The 23,401-nt window shown below is 41.8% G+C and overlaps 1 long non-coding RNA gene across 2 annotated transcripts in view; it reads left to right on the top strand.

Annotated features, from left to right (window-relative positions):
- Positions 1-20,191, top strand: part of LOC124788200 — an 83,085-nt gene extending 62,894 nt beyond the window's left edge. For both annotated transcript variants that reach the window (XR_007016069.1, XR_007016070.1), the window contains exon 2: positions 20,023-20,191. This is a non-coding gene — a long non-coding RNA (uncharacterized LOC124788200). The remainder of the gene's footprint in view (positions 1-20,022) is intronic.
- The last annotated feature ends 3,210 nt before the right edge of the window (positions 20,192-23,401 follow it).

Here is a 23,401-nt window from a genome sequence, read left to right as displayed (position 1 = left end):
TCTAGTTTCATTATTAGGAATAGACACTGACCATTGGGCGACTGTGTTGGTAACACACTGCAGCTCTGTTAAGTAAAACGAGATTGTTCCATTAATAGATGAAACCTCCTACTCAAACTATTCAATACGTTTCCTATGATGTCCTACTTTTGTGAATATGGTAACAAAATATGTAAAAAACTGCGGAATACTTCAAAAAAGTAACTGGTAGATATCACGCAATATGAAAATGGTTCAATGACACCTCTGTAGTGATTTTTACGTGTATCAATATTGATACATACAATAGCGATCTGCTGCTTTTGTTGTCGATTTATTCATAACTGAAAGGTACCTACATGTACAGGACTACGAGAGACTGCTCAGTAAGACTTGATATAACGCGTTGTACGCTCCATGGCAGAAATACGTGGAATAAATGTAATTAAAATGTTTGCAGAAAGATTGGAATTCCATTCCAGGTAGAAAAGATACGTCGTTACCTAGAGGATGATGTAATACGCAGTGTGAACAGAGAAACGTCTTGTTAATTTGAGACGTGTTTTTTATTTCCAAAGTAAATTAAGTCATGTTCATAATTTACAGATAGCTATGTTATCTAAGAATACCCTTAATTGTGTGATGTGCAATATACCTGTTCCGAACGAATATCTTTGTAGTGAAAAATTTCATTTTCAGATGCCTCACGTAAGCTGAAATTGATCAGAACCTCGAAATAATATGACTGCTGTCTTAATTTACCCATTTGTTACTTATCTTCAAACTACGAAACTATATATTTTAGTGAATCACTTATAATTTTTACCTTCTTTATTCAAATTTCAATGCAAAAGATGTAGTTGTGATTTTAAACTACAAGACGAAAGCATTTGTCCACGAAACGCTCATCTTATCGTCGCATATGGCGAGCAGTATATTACGTGGTGTTTGAAGTGACTAGTATAACCTAAGGATCTTCCAACCGATTTAACTCTGTGAGCTAGATCACTCCCGCACTGTAGCTGCGGGCTGGGAGAGACTGTCAGTGAAGCTTATTTTACGCTATACTTACGTCACGTAGCGGGAAGAACTTCCTTTCAGGAGAAATTCACACAGTGTCAACGAAACTAACGTAAAACTTTGTAGCAGGAATCACGAATATTTCCACAACATTAGTGGCTGTTTCTAGAAATGTGTGTGACGAAACTAAAGTACCTCCAAATTTATCTGTGAAGTCCCCCAACTGCACAACTGCGTAGCGAATAGCAAATGCGGTGGCGATATGTTAATCTTCTAGATTTGCCGATGGTAATGTTGAGTGTTCGAAAGTACGAGTAACTTTTCATGTTGAAACTTTTCGTTAGACTAAGGTACACATTAATTAATTGCTCTATCTCAAACAACTGTAATTTTGAATATCACTATTCTATCCCCTTTTTCTAAAATTATATATTGTTGTCTAAGGAAGGTAACCTTTGAAATAGGCCTACGCTAAGCAACCTTACATTCCATCGAATGCTGTACGCTTGTATAAATCTTGTACGGGTGATTTCTACCGGTAGCTTAAGTATCTTGGCTTCACTTCCTGTTTCACTCTTTTATCTATCTTCAGTTTTCTGAGTTGTTTAATGCGTCCACGGATCATTCCCTGTCTTCTGCCAACTTCACCATCTCCGAATAAGGCCTAAAGATAATGTCCTGAAATATTTGTTTTATATATTCCATCTCCTTCAACAGCTGCAATTTTTCCCCCTATACGACGTCCTCTATTACAATGGAAGTTGTTCCCTTAACTGTTAACACAAATCCTATTGTGCTGTTCCTCCTTTCACTCAGTGTTTCCCACATTATCTGACCAGTCCATTCCATTTTCGACATTCTTCTTTAGTACCACATCTCTAAAACTTTAATTGTGTTCTTTTCATGCCTTCCTACAGTCGTGTTTCAGTTGCTGTTCTTTAGACGTGCATTTTCAGGAACGTAATTCTCAAATAATGGATTATGCATGATACTTGACGAGAAATGCTCTATATGCATGTGACAGTGTCCTCCTTATAGTCTGTTTCTTCATTCATCATCTTCTGTGTTGCTTCCAAGCTAGCAAAATTCTTTGATTTCGTCTGGTAAATGACTTCCGAAAAATCATTCCCATTGCTCCTCGGTATTTTTGTGCTCCTTTCGTTTACTCTCAATTCCTGTTTTGTGTTCCGCAAATTTTTCATTCTACTCAACAGATTCTGTAAGTCTTCGTCACAGTTACAAAGAAGAGCAATGTGATCAGCGATTTCATTTCACCCAAAATTTTAATCCCAATTTAAAATATTTCGTTTCTTTCTGTCATTACCTCTACGATTTTCAGCACTGACAGCAGAGGAGGGCTGCACATTTGCTTTGCGCCCATTTTCATCGGAGCACTCTTCTTTTGGTCTTCCATTCTCTTGGTTCTTGTACACGTATAACACTGTTCCTAGAGAGTACTGCTGGCCGGAGTGGCCGTGCGGTTCTAGGCGCTTCAGTCTGGAACCACGTCGCAGGTTCTAATCCTGCCTCGAGCATGGATGTGCTTGATGTCCTTAGGTTAGTTAGGTTTAAGTAGTTCTACGTTCTAGGGGACTGATGACCTCAGCAGTTAAGTCCCACAGTGCTCAGAGCCATTTGAGCCTGGAGAGTACACATATTTTTCTGAGAATTTAAAAAACTTTGTATCACTTGACATTGTCGTGCCAAGTAGGCCGTAGAAATTAAAATGTAAATGGAAAATTTATCGCTGACACCATAAGGCGGCCAGCTGCTTTGCTTGCAACCACTGCTACTACGAATGTTGCATGGTCGCGCTTATCTTCATCAGAACTTCAACTATGTGAGCTGCGGAACTCCAAATCACTAAAGATCGCATAACAACCTGACATTCGTCAGGTTTATACTTATCAAATATAATGAGAAAAACATTACTTTGCAATTACTGTGAATTTTCGTGCTCTTCATTGTAACGGACAGTGAAATGGCCTAGCATTAATTGTGGTAACTCCAAGATCGAAATTCTGAGTCACGATATCGATATATTTTTGACAAGAAGTAGGCTGAAAGTTCTGTTTTCTTTTCATCAAAATACGAACTTCGGTGAACACCGATCGGGAACAGTACACAAAAAATAGCCTTCGAAGACATAGGAGCCCTCTGTAAACTGCGGAGATATCCAAATGATATACATATTTCACCACATCAAAAAAAAAAAAAAAAAAAAAAAAAAAAATCTGCAGTATTACTTTCAGTCGGATAATCAACGATTAGTAACCGCAGAACTATATCAGGAGCTGAATAAAACTTCTTAGCCACCAAATTGGAAAGTGACTAAGTCAGTCATAATGCAGTTCACAGTTCATGTTTGTTTATAAGTCGTTTCTTTAGCTTCCTGTTTAATACTGCAACAACTTCAAAACTAAATTCAAATCAGAATTCAGTCGACCTGCCGTTTGCGATTCTAGCGCACAAAATATTAGGATAGCATCAGCGCCTCTCGCAAAGAATAAAAACATATTAAGTATAGCAATTTCTCATTTAACTTTCATCACACTAGCTTACTAGCTCGCATAGCTACCACCGAAATAAAAATTTAAATCGAGGTAGGCACTAATTCAGGTACAGACTACTTAAAATTATCCCTAATTTTCAAAACAAGCCATTTTTGAAAATTGTTACATAACAATAACTTCCACAGAAAAGCTCAATTTATACACAACTGGCCATTAAAATTGCTACACCAAGGAGAAATGCAGATGATAAACGAGTATTCATTGGACAAATATATTATACTAGAATTGACATGTGATTACATTTTCATGCAATTTGGGTACATAGATCCTGAGAAATCAGTACCCGGAACAACCACCTCTGGTCCCAATAGCTGCCTTGATACGCCTGGGCATTGAGTCAAACAGAGCTTGGATGGCGTGTACAGGTACAGCTGCCGATGCAGCTTCAACACGATACCACAGTTCATAAAGAGTAGTGACTGGGGTATTGTGACGAGCCAGTTGCTCGGCCACCATTGACCAGACGTTTTCAGTTGGTGAGAGATCAGGATAATGTGCTGGCCAGCGCAGCAGCCGATCATTTTCTGTATCCAGAAAGGCCCGTACACAACCTGCAACATGCGGTCGTGCATTATATTGCTGAAATGTAGGGTTTCGCAGGGATCAAATGAAGGGTACAGCCACGAGTCGTAACACATCTGAAATGTAACGTCCACTATTCAAAGTGCCGTCAATGCGAACAAGATGTGACCGAGACGTGTAACCAATGGCACCCCATACCACCATACCATCACGCCGGGTGATACAGCAGTTTGGCGGTGACGAATACACGCTTCGAATGTGCGTTCACCGCGATGTCGCCAAACACGGATGCGACCATCATGATGATGCTGTAAACAGAACCTGGATTCATCCCAAAAAATGACGTTTAGCCATTCGTGCACCCAGGTTCGTCGTTGAGTACACCATCGCAGGCGCTCCTGTCTGTGATGCAGCGTCAAGGGTAACGCAGCCATGGTCTCCGAGCTGATAGTCCATGCTGCTGCAAACGTCGTCGAACTGTTAGTGTAGATTTTTATTGTCTTGCAAACGTCCTTTTTGTTGATTCAGGGATGGACACGTGGCTGCACGATCCGTTACAGCCATGCGGATAAAATGCCTGTCATCTCGACTGCTAGTGATACGAGGCCGTTTGGATCCAGCACGGCGTTCCGTAATACCCTTCTGAACCCACCGATTCCATATTCTGGTAACAGTCATTGGATCTCGACCAACGGGAGCACCAATTTTACGATACGATAAACAACAACCGCGATAGGCTACACGAGGCGCCAACAACGTTTCACCAGGCAACGTCAGTCAACTGCTTTTTGTGTATGAGAAATCGGTTGGAAACTTTCCTCATGTCAGCACGTTGTAGGTGTCACCACCGGTGCCAACCTTGTGTGACTGCTCTGAAAAGCTTATCATTTGCATATTACAGCATCTTCTTCTTGTCGGTTAAATTTCGCGTCTGTAGCACGTCATCTTCGTGGTGTAGCAATTTTAATGCCCCTTGTGTATCTTAATAACTCGATTCTCACTTCATTCCACTGTGCACTAATTTTGTACATTGGACTTACACAGCACTTTTCGTACATAAAAATCTCTCAACGTAGCATATGTAGAGCAGTCTCTCTCCAATTGCAGCAGGGAAACTCGTCGGTCGTGCATCTGCATTTAGAGACGCGATCACTCCCGCGCTCTGTGTCTATCACAGTATCACAGAAAAATCAATATTGAATATAGTTCATAGCAGATAGATGGCAGTAGCGCCACATTTCACGTATTTACGAAATGCTAAATAACACACGTACGCGCCAGTAACGTACCCTCAGTATTTAACTTAAAACTAACAATAAATAATGTGTAGCCTGTGTCGCAATGTCTCATGAGTCAAGAAAATATTTCATCTATATCTACAACCTCTTGAATACTCTGCAACGCACACTTAAGTGCCTGTGAAAGTGTTCTTCAAACCAGCTTTAGGCTAAAATGTTTGTTTGCGTGGCTATCCTCCGTAGCATGCACAGAATTATTAATTTTGTTAACAAAAACCGTCTTTTATTGTTGCACAGTAATTTATTTTTCCCTGACGTGTTTGGCTTTTATTTACTCTAAGAGATCTTCAGTGGTATCTATAACGACATAGTTTTGTACTGATATGCGTTAATTTTATATTTAAAACATTTCATGTTGCGTTTTTATGTAAATAAGTAATTACTTATAACTCCTCGCATTTTTGTTTGGCATCTGCGTTTCCTCTCGTCTCGTCTGGAGATCGTACTACCACTTCATTTACGAAATATAAGTAGATTTTTTTATATTCCGAACTTCTTGTTTCACACTGTTCGTCTTGTTTACTCTTATTTTTGTGTGCACTGCTATTCTTTAGCCACTAGTTATAGATGGAATCGGTGGATTCAGGAAGGTTATACGGAACGCCGTGATGGATCCCAACGGCCTCGTATTACTAGCAGTCGAGATGACTGGCATCTTATCAGCATGGCTGTAACGGATCGTGCAGCCACGTCTAGATCCCTGTGTCAACAGATGGGGACGTTTGCAAGACAACAACCATCTGCAGAAACAGTTCGACGACGTTTGCAACAGCATGGACTATCAGCTCGGAGACCACGACTGCGATTACCCTTGACGCTGCATCACGGACAGGGGCGCCTGCGATGGTGTGCTCAACGACGAACCTGGGTGCACGAATGGCAAAACGTCATTTTTTCGGATGAATCCAGGTTCTGTTTACAGCGTCATGATGGTCGCATCCGTGTTTGCCGACATCGCGGTGAACGCACATTGGAAGCATGTATTCGCCATTGCCATACTGTCGTATCACCCGGCGTGATGGTATGGGGTGCCATTGGTTACACGTCTCGGTCACCTCTTGTTCGCATTGACGGAACTCTGAACAGTGGACGTTACATTTCAGATGTGTTACTACCTGAACCGTGATTTCTTTTCAAAGCATATCCTTAAGAATTTATTTAATTTACTTGCGATTCATCAAGAACATTTACACATTTAATCACACTATGTAAGCATGGAAGTAGTTGCCAGGGAGTAATTGATGAATCCATAACCAAATTCCTTTTAACAAATGGGAATTTTATTCACTTTAATAGTGCCTAAAAGCATTTTTTTTAAAGAAACAGATTTAAAACTATAATCAGTAAGAGCCCTCTAAATATCAAAGTTACAATTTATTCAGAGGCAGAGAGAAACAAGTTTTAACTGTTTGAGCTTTCGGGTGGAGAACTTTGCCGCTCCCTTTTGACACGGCTGTAGTTACGACCGCTCACAACAGCCTCTGAAACACTACACTGGTGCAAGTCTGCAACACACCAGATAACTTTAAACTAAGAGTTTTAACAATTTACACAAGCACACAAATTATGCACCACCCGTAGGATGGATGGAAATGGTACAAAACACCAACAATTAAAATATTAACCTTGTCACCGAAATTGCAACTTGATTTTAACTTCTAAGAAAAGTCTTACGGTGAAAGGGTGGCAACTTTATATACTAAAATGATCATTTAAGTAAAAGCCCACGAAATGCAATCGCATATAAAATTCTACAAGGTTGACCAAACAATAGTTAACATGCTCTACAGTACACACATACCACCTCTCAAGATCATAGGCAATAATATCAAAGTTTCCAAAGATCAAAACATATTTCAGGTGTTAGGTCGTTACACTCCAAGCAAAAAATTCGTTAACACACCAAATCCGAGAAACATGACAGAGGCAGCTACTAACGTACGGTAGATTAATAGGGAGATTACCAAACAATCCGAACCGCAGGTTGCTCTAACCCTCCCCTACTCCACAATGGAAAAACGGACCACCCAATTTATAAAAAACCACCTTCACACAGGTGGGCAAACGGATAAGAATGGTGAGACGACTCCAAAGCAAAACGCCTGGTGACCTAACCAAGAAAACAAGTAGAATTTAACAAGAGTAAATCAAACAACTTATCACCAATCACTTAACTTCTAATAAACTGCGATTTCTGGCGAAGACCTGGCGCAGCACCCCCAAAACGGTCTCCCGAACCGTCCGCTGCCACCCGCTTCAACGGACGCAGGAAGGCGCGCCGATCTCCCGTCTCACGGCGTCGCAACTCGCACCGGCCAGACCGATGTCGTGGGTTGACTCCTGTTGCTCTCGTGTCGACGGCGAAGCTATTAGCCCTCGCTGTATGGAGCGGCCCACTGGACTCACGTGGTGACCTCACATGCGCCGACGCTCAAGACGGACAAGGCATCTTGTGTGCCAGTGCACGACCGACCAACCGGTCGATCCAACCGGCATTGACCATTGCCTGAACATGCTCGAGCAGACTGGCGGCCTAACGCGCAGACAAGGATGCAGGAACTAAGCCCCGACCGGGCGACCACTCGCTGAGTTCTCTTACTGGCGGAGTGGAAAGACTCTCATTTATCCGGCTTTAAAGATTGATCTGAACGAAAGCCGTACTAGCACTCCGGACGACAGACACACTATCTGCCTCACAAATTCGGACGAGAGACAGACTAGCAAGCTGGGGACGAGAGACTGACCCAGACTGACTCCCAGACTGACTCAATAGTGAGCTCATAGCGCCCCTTAAATACACGTGAACAGGCAACCTTTCCCCTTTCCCACCAGAGGGAGACACCAAAGCTGCGATTGCTACAGCGGCGCCACCGCCAGACACGGATTGCGACTGCTTCACACCACGCGCTGCGGCGAGCTCTGCATAACAGCAGTTTTTACCACGGCTCAAAGGCGATGAAGAGTAACAGAAGGAAGATATATGTACACTAAAGAGCTAAAAAAGTTGTACAACTGCCTAATATCGTGTACGGCGCCCTCAAGCACACAGAACTGGCGCAACACGAACTGGCCTGAACTCGACTAATGTCTAAAGTAGTGCTGGAAGGAACTGAGACCATGAAACCTGCAGGGCTGTCAATAAATCCGTAAGAGTACAACGTGATGGAGATCTCTTCTGTACAGGAAGTTGCAAGACATCCCAGATACGTTAAATAATTCATGTCTGGGGAGTTTGGTGGGCAGCGGAAGTGTTTAAATTCAGAAGAGTGTTCCTGGAGCCAGGTGGGTTGTCGCATTTTCCGCTGGAATTGCTCCAGTCCGTCGGAATGTCGAATGGACATGAATGGATGTAGATGATCAGACAGGATGCTTACGTACATAAGCCTGTAAGAACCGTATGTAGACGTATGAGGGGCCCCATATCACTCCAACTGCCCACGTCCCACACCATTACAGAGCCTGCACCGCGTTGAGCAGTTCCCTGCTGATATGCAGGGTCAATGGATTCATGTTGCCGGCCGGGGTGGCCGAGCGGTTCTAGGAGCTACAGTCTGGAACCGCGCGACCCCTACGGTCGCAGGTTCGAATCCTGCCTCGGGCATGGATGTGTGTGATGTCCTTACGTTAGTTAGGTTTAAGTAGTTCTAAGTTCTAGGGGACTGATGACCTCAGCAGTTATGTTCCATAGTGCTCAGAGCCATTTGAACCAGTCATGAGGTTGTCTTCATACCCGTATATCTCCATACGCTCTATACGATTTGAATGAGACTAGTCCGACCAGGAAACATGTTTCCAGTAATCAACAGCCCAGTGTCGGTGATGACGGGTCCAGGTGAAGCGTAACGCTTTCTGTCGCGCAGTCATCGAGATGGCCTTCGGCTCTGAAAGCCCATATCGATGATGTTTCGTTGAATGGTTCGCACCTTGACACTCATTGATAACCCACCGTATAAATCTTCAACAGTTTTTGGAAACGTTGCACTTCTGTCAAGTTCAACCATTCTCTTCAGTCGCCATTGGTCCTATCTTGCCGGATGGCTTTCAGGCTACAGCGACGTCGGAGATTTGATGTTTTATCGGATTCCTGATATTCACGGTGCACTCGTGAAAGGGTCGTACGGGAAGATCCCCACTCTTTCGCTACCTCGGAGACGCTATGTCCCATCGCTCGTGCGCCGACGACGTTCAAACTCACATAAATCTTGATAACCTGCGATTGTAGCAGCAGTAGGAGATCTAACAATTGCGCGAGACACTTGTTGTCCTATATAGGCGTTGCCGACCGCAGTGCCGTATTCTGCGTTTTTACTTATCTCTGTATTTGACTACGCAGCTTCTTTGGCTCTTGTGTGTATATAGTCAGATATATAGGTACTTGCAGTTTATTAAACCGGGAAACAACCATAAACTGGCCTACAAAAGTCACCTAAGTTACAGCGCATGCGCGGAGCGGTGATGTCCTAATTCTCTAGCCATTATATGCAACCAGCTCTCGTCCATGTGACACTATTGGAAGGAAATGAGTTTTAAACAAATCATGCAAAATTAATTTGAATTCCATCTAAACTTAACCCTTACAAGCACCATCGTCTCGTAGCAAGAAGACCACAGAAACAAAACAATTAACATGTTAATTTTACGCTATTAAAAGTCACAACATTGTGAGATAAAACGTAACCAAATGTTAATTTTAGTCAATAATTAGGTGGGTACGACCAACGATGTCTTCAGTGCAGATGCACACCAATTTCAAACTCTTACGGTAACTGGCGAATTGCACTGCGTAACAAGGATAATGGGCAATGGACATATCAGTAGTGTGTGGATAAACTGAGAATTTGGGCCAGACAGAAGGCGTCAAAGTAGGGTAGTGGGTGCAGTTGCGATGAACACTGTTACCGAATGGCTCAGTGGTCAGCGCATCTGCCTAGTAATCAGGAGACGCGGGTTAATTCTACAGTTAGTTTGTGCTCCAGTAAGCCGACACCATAAACAGGCGATAAGGCACTGAAAATCTCAACATTTCAGGAACTGTTTAAGTTAACGCAATTATGATTTTGAAGAGCAAAACGCCGTTGAATTTGTTTCTCTTAGAAGGAGAAGCAGATATTACTTTACTGTCACTTGAAAAAGTTGACACCAAGAATCATTCTAATTAATATGAATAAGGGAAGAGGCTATACGCCATTTAGTGCGGACTGTTTCACAATACATTTTGGACGATACAAATTACTATAGAATAAAGAGGATTACTTTGGACAGCGCAGCAACATGGACAATGCTACGAAATTGGCAACGTTGAGACAAAACGCGCAACGTCATGTTGAGAAGTAATACATAGTGAGATGTAAGTGGCGATTGTGATCTTTCGGTAAATTTGATCCTTGAAGCTCAAGTGTAAGTTTTTGGAAACATATTCGCTAGTAGCTTCTAACATTTGACTTCATATACTTCAGCTTTCGTAGAACATGCGGTAATGCAGAGGGCTGGCTATAACTAGTAAGTGGTTCATGGGTGCGTTAGCACTAACTAGCCCGACTTGTCGGGAATTCTCGTATTTGAGCTTGGAATTATGATCGAATTATTGTTCGTCCACTCGCTAGGAAATTTGGATAGTGTGTGGCGGAGGAAAATGGCCTGTGTGTCACTGGGGAAGTTGATTTTGCGATAAATTTAAACAAATTTTAAACCCTAATAGCATAACTCAATCTTTTTTTGTTTCTAATTTCGTATGGTAAGCAATTTCGAGAGAAAGGAAAGCAAGCTCAGATGGATAAAGGAAAGCATGGAACAGGCTACATAAACAACGAGATATCAGTTCTGGGTGCTTGATGTTCGTTATACTAGTGTACATAGAAGAGTGCAATTAAACAGAAGGGAAATGTTATAAATGGATCATTTGGTGTCTCACATACCAAAACCGGCTGGTGACACTAGGCATCCATCAGTATGCGGAGCAGATCTACTGCAAACTTTAGCAGACAGGTTGAAATATTCGGAACCAAGGTGTTCAAATGGCTCTAGGCACTATGGGACTTAACTTCTCAGGTCATCAGTCCCCTAGAACGTAGAACTTCTTAAACCTAACTAACTTAAGGACATCACACACATTCATGCCCGAGGCAGGATTCGAACCTGTGACAGTAGCGGTCGCGCGTTGCCAGACTGTAGCGCCTAGAACCGCTCGGCCATCCCGACCGGCAAGGTGTTTTGAATTAACTCTGAGAGAATTGTGTGTTACTGCATATTCCTATGTTAAATGTTGCAACATTGAGTTACCAGACCCATTGTCAGTAATAATGCACCTGGCAAAACGGCCTACTTTAAGCGGAAAGGGTATCTAAAGCTAGAGCAGCAGGATTTGACAAGGAGGTAGTCAAGTTCTATTTCCACGTTTTAGAAACCATTATGATCGAGCTCGATCTGCATAATCGTCCTAGCTAATGGAGAGGGTTTCCTCTTTTTAATAGACCACCTTCAATAGTAACAGAGAATGGCAAAAAGGGAATCGTCAGCTTTACAAGTGCTGTACCGCCATAGGCACTTACGTATCCCCGTTGGTGATATTTAACAGTGTGCAACAAAAGCCCGAGGTGCAAAATAATCTTTCAATGTGTCTCTTCTAAGTACATGTGCGAGTGTCTGTATCGGTGAAGACGGATCTATAAAATTCCTTGAAAACTTTGAGAAGATCCTGTACCAAGAAAAGCTTTTGTTGATTCGTATGGTCACACTTCCCCATTTGTCCGTATCAGCCACAGAATTTTGTTTGGTCAGGTTACCTCACCATCGTACACTCGCTCTGTAGCCGCTTGACTGCAGCCTTTTTAAGATTCTAAGGCTTTACAACTATTAGTAGGCTACCATGTCGATGCATCGCAACATAGGGTCTGCTATCAGTAAATTGCAGTTTGGACTACTTTTCACGAAGGTCTGGAAACGCACGGCGTCTGTTGAACTAGCGGTCTGTGGTTTCTCATGCATCGGAATTAATTAAGTCACTAGTCTTTGAGGACTTCAACCCATAAGAGACCTACAACCATTCTCTAGAGTACAACATTCCTACAGAACTATAACAGACGAACTCGTCACCATCTCACAGCACGCAACGCACTTCACGCCTAAGGAGGGTCACATCACATCTCCTGGAAGTAATGAAATTGTTTAACAGAAACATTGGATGAAATGAGACAAAGTGTCAAAACAGACTGAGAAGAGAAACTTAGACAAAAAAGAATCAATGAGCCAGAAACGAGCACTAGCATAAGATGCGAGGAAGAAAGCTAATGAGGAAAGAACTCAATCACCATCAGGTAGGAGACCTTAGATCTGAGTAGTGAAGATGACTGGAAATTTGGATTTGGTAACTTTCTACCAAAAAGGTGACTGGACCCGGTGTCAAAGTTGCATAACATGACACTACGAGCGTTTTGTTGAGGCAAAAAGAAGAAAGTAGTTTGAGTGTGGTCGCTGTGTGTAAACATTTGAGTACTAGGAAAAACTGATATTTGTTATACCTTTCATGCTCGTGATTACGTATGAATGTTCCTTATTTGAAGACAATTATCTAGATTTGAAGTAAAACTAACATTTTACATGGTATTTTCAGTTTATTTAGCATTAATCATATTACTCCCACAATATACCCAAATTTCACAATATTTTATCAGTTCGTAAAATCTTGCAAGTAGATTTGGTAGCTAAACTGTGAGATAAATTGTAGATATTTTTATGTTTTTAAAAAATTAAAGAGATTTTTTAAAGATGTATGTACAATATATGTACTTATACTCGCAAGAGCCTCCGTTATTTAAAAAAAATGTTGAAATATCTGAAATTATACAACTTACCTCTTTACTCTAACTTGAAAAATTCAGGCCGGCCGCGGTGGTCTAGCGGTTCTAGGCGCTCAGTCCGGACCGCGCGACTGCTACGGTCGCAGGCTCGAATCCTGCCTCGGGCATGGATGTGTGTGATGTCCTTAGGTTAGTTAGGTTTAAGTAGTTCTAAGTTCTAGGGGACTGATGACCACTGATGTTAAGTCCCATAGTGCTCAGAGCCATTTGAACCATTTTTTGAAAAATTCAGGAAATATTCGGGGTGAACAGCTTAGCTGAATCGGTCGCTGTACAGTTTTATGTTTAGTTAATCTATAAGCTACAGTCTTCATAAAATAACATTTCCTTTGCTTTTTTGCTCCTGACTGTTTAGAGAGACAGCACGTGTGTATTTTTGCTGTGGATGTGATGTACACAGCAGACAATTTGACTGCAAAGTATGAATTCAGAAGTGAATATTAAATAAGAATTAAGAGTACACAGTCTCAGATTTATATCTCAGTTAACATAAAATAACATTGTTGGTGTAAAAATCGACTGACGCCAGAAAAATATTACTACAAATATATGGAACATGTCCGTAGTGCTATTCACAATCATGATTACAACACACAGATTACGAAAACTTTCTCTAATAACGGAGCTGTATTTCATAAAGGCGTAAGACTGTAACGCAAAACTGTGTGTAAACATAAAATAGACTACTGGAAATCTGGATAAAAAGAAAGTAGAACCGTTTGAGTTGTGGCACCATCGAATAATCTTATGCACTGGTGGGCAGAAGGTCGAAAGTAACTTCGCATGATATGTCGCTGCCAAGTATCATAGGTCGATAATACTTAGACCATACATAGCAAGAACTGGAGGGCACTGATAATATCGCCGTTGAGCGCTCGTAAACCCGAAATAAATAGACACACAGAAAGACCTGCCGTAGTACAGAAGGGAACTGAGTGGAATAAGCACAGAAACAAGCAGCAATTACACTGTTATTCAAATACAATAATTACACTGAAGTCACCGCGATTTGTAAAGGTTCCCTCGACATTGAAAAAGGCTGGACATGGTTCTTAACAGGTTGCATGAGCACCACAGATGGCAGCGCACACGCTACAGCAGTGCTTCTATTTTGGCCACTGTGTTCGTGATGAGTTTTTCGGGTGATGGGGCGTACCATTACTCCACCAAATATCCTCTCGTTCCAAGAGCTCCTCCACCGTGGTATCTCGATGGTATCGCGCACCGTCATACGTAAAAATGAAGTCAGCGCCGAGCGCACCCTACAAAAGACGAGGAAGCAGTATACTGTAGTATTCGGGGGGAGCAGTGCAGGATTATAACAACGTTGACCGGTGAGTATATCGTGTTCAAAGATTTGGAGGTCAGAATGCAAATCCAACATAATGTCTCCCTACACTGTAACACCTGGATTACAAAAGCAATCATGTTCGACCAAGTTTCAGGTCGCATTGCATGTTCCCACCTCTTGTAACATGAAGGTACGCTCAGAACCACTACTCAAAATGAATCTGCTCTCATCCGAGAAAAGTACGCGACATCACTCCTTACTGGTCTAACTGATAAGCAAGTTGTTGATGTTGTTGTAGTCTTCAGTCCAGAGACTGGTTTGATGCAGCTCTCCATGCTACTCTATACTGTGCATAATTCTTTATCTCCAAGTAACAACTGACGCCTACATCCTTCTGAATCTGTTTAGTGTATTCAACTGTTGGTCTCCTCTACGATTTTTACTCTCCACGCTGCCCTCCAATACCAAATTGGTGATCCCTTGATGCCTCAGAACATAGCCTATCAACCAATCCCTTCTTCTAGTCAAGTTGTGCCACAAATTACTCTTCTCCCCAATTCAATTCAGTACCTCCTCATTAGTTACGTGATCTACCCATCCAATCTTCAGCATTCCTCAGTGGCACCACGTTTCGAAAGCTTCTATTCTGTTCTTGCCTAAACTATTTATCGTCCATGTTTCACTTCCATACATTATTACACTCAATACAAATACTTCCAGAGAAGACTTCCCGACACTTGAATATACACTTGACGTCGACAAATCTTTCTTCTTCAGAAACGTTTCCCTTGACATCGCCAGTCTACATTTTATATCCTCTCTATTTCAACCATCATCAGTTATTTTCCTCCCCAAATAGCATAACATTTGTTCTACTTTCTCTGCCCCATTTCCTAATTTAATCCTCTCAGCATCACCCGATTTAATTCGACTACATTCCATTAGCCTCGTTTTGCTTTTGTTGATGTTCATCTTATATCCTTTCGAGACACTGCCCATTCGTTCAACCGCTCTTCCATGCCTTTTGCTGTTTCTGACAGAATAACAATGTCATCGGCAAACCTGGAATTTTTTATTTCATCTTCATGGATTTTAATTCCTACTCCAAAGTTTTCTTTTGTTTCCTTTACCTCTTTCTCAATAAACAGACTGAATAACATCGGGGATAGGCTACAACACTGTCTCAGTCCCTTCACAATCCCTGCTTCTCTTTCATGCCCTGCAGCCACCTTCAGAATCTGAAAGAGAGTATACCAGCCTACATTGTCACAGTCTACAAATGCTAGAAACTTAGGTTTGCCTTTCCTTAATCTGTCTTCTAAGTAAGTCGTAGGTTTAGTATTTGGTCACGTGTTCCAAAATTTCCATGGAATCCAAATTGATCTTCCCAGTGGTCGGTTTCTCGCACTTTTTCCATTCGTCTGTAAAGAATTCCTGTTAGTCATTTACAGGACTCTCTTATTAAACTGATAGTTCTGTAATTTTCACACCTGTCGGTGCCTGCATTATTTGAGACCGGAATTATTCTGTTCTTCTTGAAGTATGAGGGTATTTCTCCTATCTCATGCATCTTGCTCGCCAGGTGGTAGAGGTTTCTCGGGGCTGGAACTCCCAAGGCTGTCAGTAGTTCTAATGGAATGTTGTTTACTCCCGGGCCCTTGTTTCGACTCAGGTCTTTCAGTGCTCTGTCAAATTCTTCACGCAGTATCATATCTCCCATTTCATCTTCATCTATGTCCTCTTCTATTTTCATAATATTGCCCTCATGTACATCGCACATGCGTAGATACGCTATATTCTCCTTCCACTTTCCTGCTTTCCCTTCTTTCCTTAGAACTGGCTTTCCATCTGAGTTCTTGATAACCATACAAGTAGTTCTCTTTTCTCAAAAGCTCTCACTAATTTTTCTGTAAGCAGTATCTATCTTACCTCTAGTGATATACATATCCTTACATTTGTCCTCTAGCCATCCTTGGTTAGCCATTTTACACTTCCTGTAGATCTCATTTTTGAGACATTTGTATTCCTTTTTGCCTGGTTCATTTACTACGTTTTTATATTTTGTATTTTCATCAATCAACCTGATTGTCTCCCCCGTCACCTAAGCATTTCTACTATCTCGAGTCTTTTTACCTACATGATCCTCTGCTGTCTTCACTATTTCATATCTCGATGCTACACATACTTTTTCTACTGTATTTCTTTCCACCGTTCATGTCAATAGTTCCCTAATGCTCTCTCTGAAACACTCTACAACCTCTGGTTCTTCCAGTTTATCCAGGTCCCATCTCCTCAAATTCCCACCTTTTTGCAGTTTCTTCAGTTTTAATCTACAGTTCATAACCAACAGAATGTCGTCAGGGTCCACATCTGCCCCTGGAAATTTCTTACAATTTAATACGTGGATCCTAAATCTCTGTCTTACATTTACAGGGTCTATCTGAAACCTTTCAGTGTCTCTAGGCCTCTTCCACGTGTAAAACCTTCTTTCATGTTTCGTAAACCAAATGTTAGGTAGGATTAAGTTATGCTCTGTGCAAAATTCTACCAGACGGCTTCCTCTCTCATTCCTTACCCCGTTCCAAATTCACCTACTACTTTTCCTTCTCTTTCTTTCCCTATTATTGATTTCCGGTCTCCCATGACTATCAAATTTTCGTCTCCCTGCACTATCTGAATAATTTCTTTAATCTCATCATACAATCTCTTCGTCATCTGCGGAGCTAGTTGGCATATAAACTTGTACTACTGTGGAAGTCATAGGCTTCGTGTCTATCTTGGTTACAATAATGCGTTCATATGCTGTTCGTAGCAGCTTACCCGCACTCCTATTTTGTATTTATTATTAAACCTATTCCTGCATTACCCCTATTTGAATTTATAACCCTGTGTTCACCTGAACAGGAGTCTTGTTCCTTCTGCTACCGAACTTAACTAATTCCTACTATAATTAACTTTAACCTATCCATTTTCTTTTTTAAATTTTCTAACCTACCTACCCGACTAAGGGATCCATAGAACGCCAGTTTTCTTTCTCCTAATAACGACGACCTCCTGAGTAGGCCCCACATGAAGATTCGAATTGGGGACTCCCAAAAGGACGCCATCATCATTTAACCATACAGTAAAGCTGCCTGCCCTCGTGAAAAATTACGGCTGCAGTTTCCCCTTGCTTTCATCCGTTCGCAGTACCAGAACATCAAGGCCATTTTGTTTAATGTTACAAGGCCAGAAAAGTCAATGATCCAGACTGCATCCCCTGCAACTGCTGAAAAGGCTGCTGCCCCTCTTCAGGAACCACACGTTTGTCTGGCCTCTCAACAGACACCCCTCCGTTGTGGTTGCGCCTGCGGTACGGCTATCTGTACGGCTCAGGCACGCAAGCCTCCCCAACAGTGCCAAGAGCCATCGTTCATGGGGAGAGGGTGGAATAGCATCTTCGAAACCGGTGCCACCGTTGAGTGAATGTATACGGAACACAACGTACTGCTTATCATACGAGGACACCATCCCTACGCAATCACAGTGCCACTGCGTAGCATGAAACTGCGTACCTCGGAGTCAAATGTGTTTGCAATTACGTTCACTGTTTGACTTGGGCTCCATCTTGCCTTCTGCACCTGTAGCTCTTATTGCTACTGTAGTTCAATGTGGTCGACAACCCTCTCTCCCTCAGTCAATAGTGCCTGTGCTTCGGAACAACCCCAATGCATGTGAAACAAAATCTCAAGGAACACCACGCTCCTGGGCTACACTCGTTAAATTTTATCCTTCTTCCAGAGCCCCACTGATTCTTTTCGATGTTAAGGAATCCAAAGGTTGTCTCCGGAACGTGTTACAATGAAGAAAACCACAACAATCGACTGTAAATGCTCGTCGATTGACACACATGATCTTTTCCCGTCCATTTAACTGCTTGGCGTTGCGGAGCCAGCTACATTTGGCGTATCGTCACGCTGACCTCACTTAATGTGATATCCAGGTTTCTGTGTGCCACTGCGATACCTCTGGCAGCATGCAGGGAATGAAGCCTGTCAAAGGCCGTTACCGTACATCAGGTTAGAGAAACATCGGCAACAGGAAGATTTCCCTTTTTAGCGAAAGGAAACAGAGACTGGTAACTGTAAGAGGAAGTCAGATTAAAGAGGATGTAAGACGTAAAGATTGCAGTGAGCTGGAAACGTTAACTCGGGACAGGAAGACACAGAGGACAGCAAGTTACCAGTCAAAAGACCGACAAGGTACAATAAATCAAACTTGCAGAATTTCCGCTGAGAAGAAGCCGAACACTGAATTATCGTGTAGCCTTTGATTTGACCGATATGCAGGGTGATTATAAGTAAAGTTAAACTTGCAAACCGGCGTAGAAATAACACTACTGGTCAGAATAACGTCAAATTGCAACAGAATATTATTGGAGATCGGGCAAAACGAGTAGCAGAAGACAAATAAATTGGTACAAATTTTAGCAATAGATGGCGCTGTAAGCATCATAATTTAATAGTGGTCGCTTACAAATGGCAAGTGAATCTTACAACAATGCCTAAGCTGTGCGTGTGACGTTAAACAAACTGTACTACTCAGTGCGCGTGGGTGTACAGGTCTGATACTGTTAGTTACGTAAGCCCATCCACCACGGCGAGGTCATATCACATCGCATCGGAAATACCGTGTTTTAATTGTCTTGAGGCCAAAAGTCGCATAAAAAGCATCAACCACATCGGTTTTTAATTGTCCTAAGGCCAAAAACTGCATAAAAAGCATCAATCAAATTCAAGTAGGTTTATTAATGTTCGTGTGACTGGCGCAAAACATGTTCAATATGCTGTCCAGCGTTTTCTGCAACAAGCAGATGCGAAAGGAGGAAAAGCCGTGTACCTGGCGTGTTTACACCAACTTCAGTGGGTCGTGCGCATGACAGGTGATTTCATTTACATATTCTGACACATACAGCGCCATCTATTGATCAGTTTTCACACTATTTGTTTTCTTGTGGCATACGTTTTCCGCATTCTCCGACAATATTCCATTGCAATTTGACGTCATTCTGACCGGCGGTGTTATTTATACACCGTTTGGAAAGTTTAACTTTAATTATAATGACCCCGTATTTTACTTCAATTTGTCTTAATCATCCTAGTTACTGGCTACGAAATACTGCCAGCACCTCGTTAGCTTATAGGCACAAGTAGTTCTCCTTCAGACTAATGATTGTTGATGTTGTGCTTTTACATGATGAAGAAAGTGAAACTCTGTCTATATAAGTGTATTGATATATTTATTCATGTTTGACTCATTACAGGGAATCACAGCATGAAGTATTGATAGTTATATAACAGTTCGTATTGGAATAAAACAGAAGGCAATAAACTCTATTACAGATATAAATATCAGATTTATTGATATGTTATTAAGTATTGTAGACTCTGTATGACACTGAAATTGTGAAACTACTATTAACGTAAGTCCACTTTGTTTTTCAGCGTGACAAGAAATGAGAAGAAGTAACCCGGTTCCAGTCAGTGTGATGGACTGTCCAACTGAAGCACGTCGGTTACCAATTGAACGTGGTTGTCACGTGTCTTGAAAATAAAGAACATCTTTATGTTATATTGATTTTAGAACAAATAAAGATATTTCTTAATAATATAATGATATCTTTTCCTGAAATGCTTAATATATTGGTTCCTCACCGTTTTTTAACAGCGTCAGTCTTTCTGCCTTTAGCTCGCATTGTACTCAGAGTCGGTAGGTTAAGTACGGATTTGGCATGGTTAATTGTAAGGGGTGGCCGGATGCCCTTCCTGCCGCCACCCCATACCCCCTGGGACGGAATTAGAGTACCCCAGTGTCAGCATCGAGTGTAAATCGTGAAATAGTGTGAATGTGTTTCAAATGTCTGCAACTGAGGCGGGACGTGGGGACCAGCCCGGTATTCACCTAGGAGGATGTGGAAAACCGCCTAAAAACCACACGCAGGCTGGCCGGCACACTGGCCGTCGTCGTTAATCCGCTGGGTGTATTCGATCTGGGGCCGGTGCGCCTACCCGAGTCCAGGAAGCAGCGCGTTAGCGCGCTCGGCTACCCTGGTGGGTCTTTTTAACAGCGTCAGTATTCTGAGTAATAGATAAAGCAATGAGCCGATGAAGCTTCATCATTAACAACTTGATGATCTGTCATAATAGCTACACCAGTCATGGAGTTATTTATACTTGAGCAATACAGTTTGTTAATATTGGGTGATTTCAAGTTAAATATTCCTTGAAAATAACACAAAAAACGTTGCATTCATTTGTCACTCATTTGTTATGTTTGGTATATATATGCATGTAAGAACAAGAATCTGTAACCAAATATCTTCAGCGATGAAGTATTGCATAATGTTGGTATTCGACATACACATGAATTGTTTGTTATTGTCGTCAACAACATCAAATTACCTAAGTACACTGAGAATCAGATTCAATTACCTATTAAAAACGATTACGAACAGTGTTAAATTTTATTTGCTTTTGTAGAATCCCAGGCATGGCCACAGATATGCCGTTATCCCATAAATCGCACACGAGACTGAAAACTACTTAGCACTGTCGTTATGAGATATCATTTTCTTGGATGATGTAAGAAACTCTGACCAAGAGATTCCGTCCAATGAAGGGCGGGGAGGGAATGAAATTTTTGCTCTGCAGCGGAGTGCACGCTGATATGAAACTTCCTGGTAGGTTAAAACTTCGTGTCGGAGTGAGAACCGAACTCAGGAGTTACGCTTTTCATGGACAAGTACTCCATCGATTTAGCTATCCAAGCACGACTCACAGGTCGTCCTCACAGTCTGTAAGCTAGTACATAAGGTACAGGCAGAAGTAAAGGTGTGGCGAGGGGTTGTGAGTTGTGCTTGAGTAGTTCAGTCGGTAAGGCAATTGCCCGCTAATGGCAAAGTCCCGAGTTCGACTCTCTGTCCGGCACACAGTTTTAACCTGCCATGAGTTTCATATTGACGTAAGAGAGTGTGACACATTGTTGTATGAAGTAGTCATTGCGGTCATGTTGTCAGCAACGAGTGAAAAGCAGTTGTTTGAGCAGAGACTTGGCGCGGTGACTATCGGGAGTGATTTTTTCTATGCAGCCATCCTTGACAAAGCTCGCAGACGAATGTATACTCAGTGCATCTACATAGTCGTAATCGACACTATATTGTTAAGTTCAAATATCAGGAGTTGTGTGTGCCCTTTCAGTGACAAGACTGTTTCAGTTTGGTTATTTGTGCATATATCCTTCACCGTACAAATGTTCCTGCTGTGTCCTTGGTAATGTCTTCATTTGTGCTCAAGCGGCAGTCCGTGTGACAGTAACATGTACTTACCACATATATTCTGTGACGAATAGTAAGAGCAGACGAGATGCCGCATAGTCCTCTCACAGAAATGAAAACAGCAAATAAACATCTGTGAACTATGTTACATCGGTGGAACTCAAGAGTAGGAACTTCTAAAACGGAACGCAAGAGGCATAACATATGGTACCTGTGTAGATGAAGTAGGAGGTATGTACGCCTGCAGGTCCCTTCGTTACACGTCGCTGTTGCAAACGGACACTACGCTACGACACACACACAAATTTGAAAAAAATGGGCCCGAGGGAATTTGAACTCACATCTTCCCCTTCGCAATCAATCTCTGTGACTGTGTGACCACGACTTGCATACGCGTCGAAAGAAGCGAAAGAGTTAAGCATCGTCCCTCATGTGTACTTACACAATACTGAACACCCTACTCCAAGCTGCTGACACCAATTGCATTGTTTACTCAACTTTGTATAACAAGTCCTATAGAGTACAAATAACCAAGGCTTGTAGTTAGTGAAATACACACACACACACACACACACACACACACGTCATGGGCATCATTGCAGATCCACTTATTGCATGGGATCCTCTGCAGGAGTTACCTCCTCATGTCTCCAATATCCTCCTAATATGCAAGCCCAGCTGGGTCTACGAAGACGGAGAGACAGTGCATGAAATCTCAAAAATTTTAGGCTGAATGAAGCACAAACTACACTGGGAATTAGAAACAGAGAGAAGAAAAAAGAAAAACTACTCTAAACATAAAATCTATTATAAGAAACTCTTTTTCATACAATGTTTGCATAAAATCATTTTTTCACTCACGTTGTTACATTACGTGCTCATACCATGAGTGGTCTTACATTCGACCATTAATTTCGTAGATCACCCAACTACCACCTTTTGACAACTCTCCAAGGTCACCATCCAGAACACACAAAAGTAAGACATATCTAAGGACTGTTGTCGATTGTAACAAATAAGAAAAGAAACATTGTAGCACAAAACCTTCATTAATTTTTGTGTACATATTTACGCACAGAAAACAACTCTCTAATTTTTAACTTATAATTTATGTCTACATTTCAGGGAGTTTCCCCACCACCACCAAAACAGTTGTTGCCAACGAGGCAGAATGTTTGCTGACAATGCATGCTTTTTGCTTCAAAGGCTGATTTATTTCTGATGAGGCAGAAAATTTTGGCGGCGTTAACTGTATATCAGGATACAGCTGCATATGTGTCTTTGTCGTATATAACAAGTCTTTATAGGCACAACTCAACAGTGTTCTGTGGGAATGGAACATAGTTTCCGCCAACGTGCTAAACATTCCTCAGCTATTAAAGACGAGAATAACTATCAAAGGATTTCGTATGTTGTTACTGTATATAACAGTAGTCTGCTATTTGTCTACTTGGGCAGTAAGATGTAATGGCTTGGAACATATCCACAGCCCAGTTTTACAAATGGGCTGCCATTCGTGAGTCAATAGTTACGACACTGACGAACCTACA

This window comes from Schistocerca piceifrons, chromosome 3, assembly GCF_021461385.2.
Source record: "Schistocerca piceifrons isolate TAMUIC-IGC-003096 chromosome 3, iqSchPice1.1, whole genome shotgun sequence".
NCBI classification, from domain to species: Eukaryota; Metazoa; Arthropoda; class Insecta; order Orthoptera; family Acrididae; genus Schistocerca; species Schistocerca piceifrons.
This window is presented reverse-complemented; position numbering and strand designations above follow the sequence as displayed.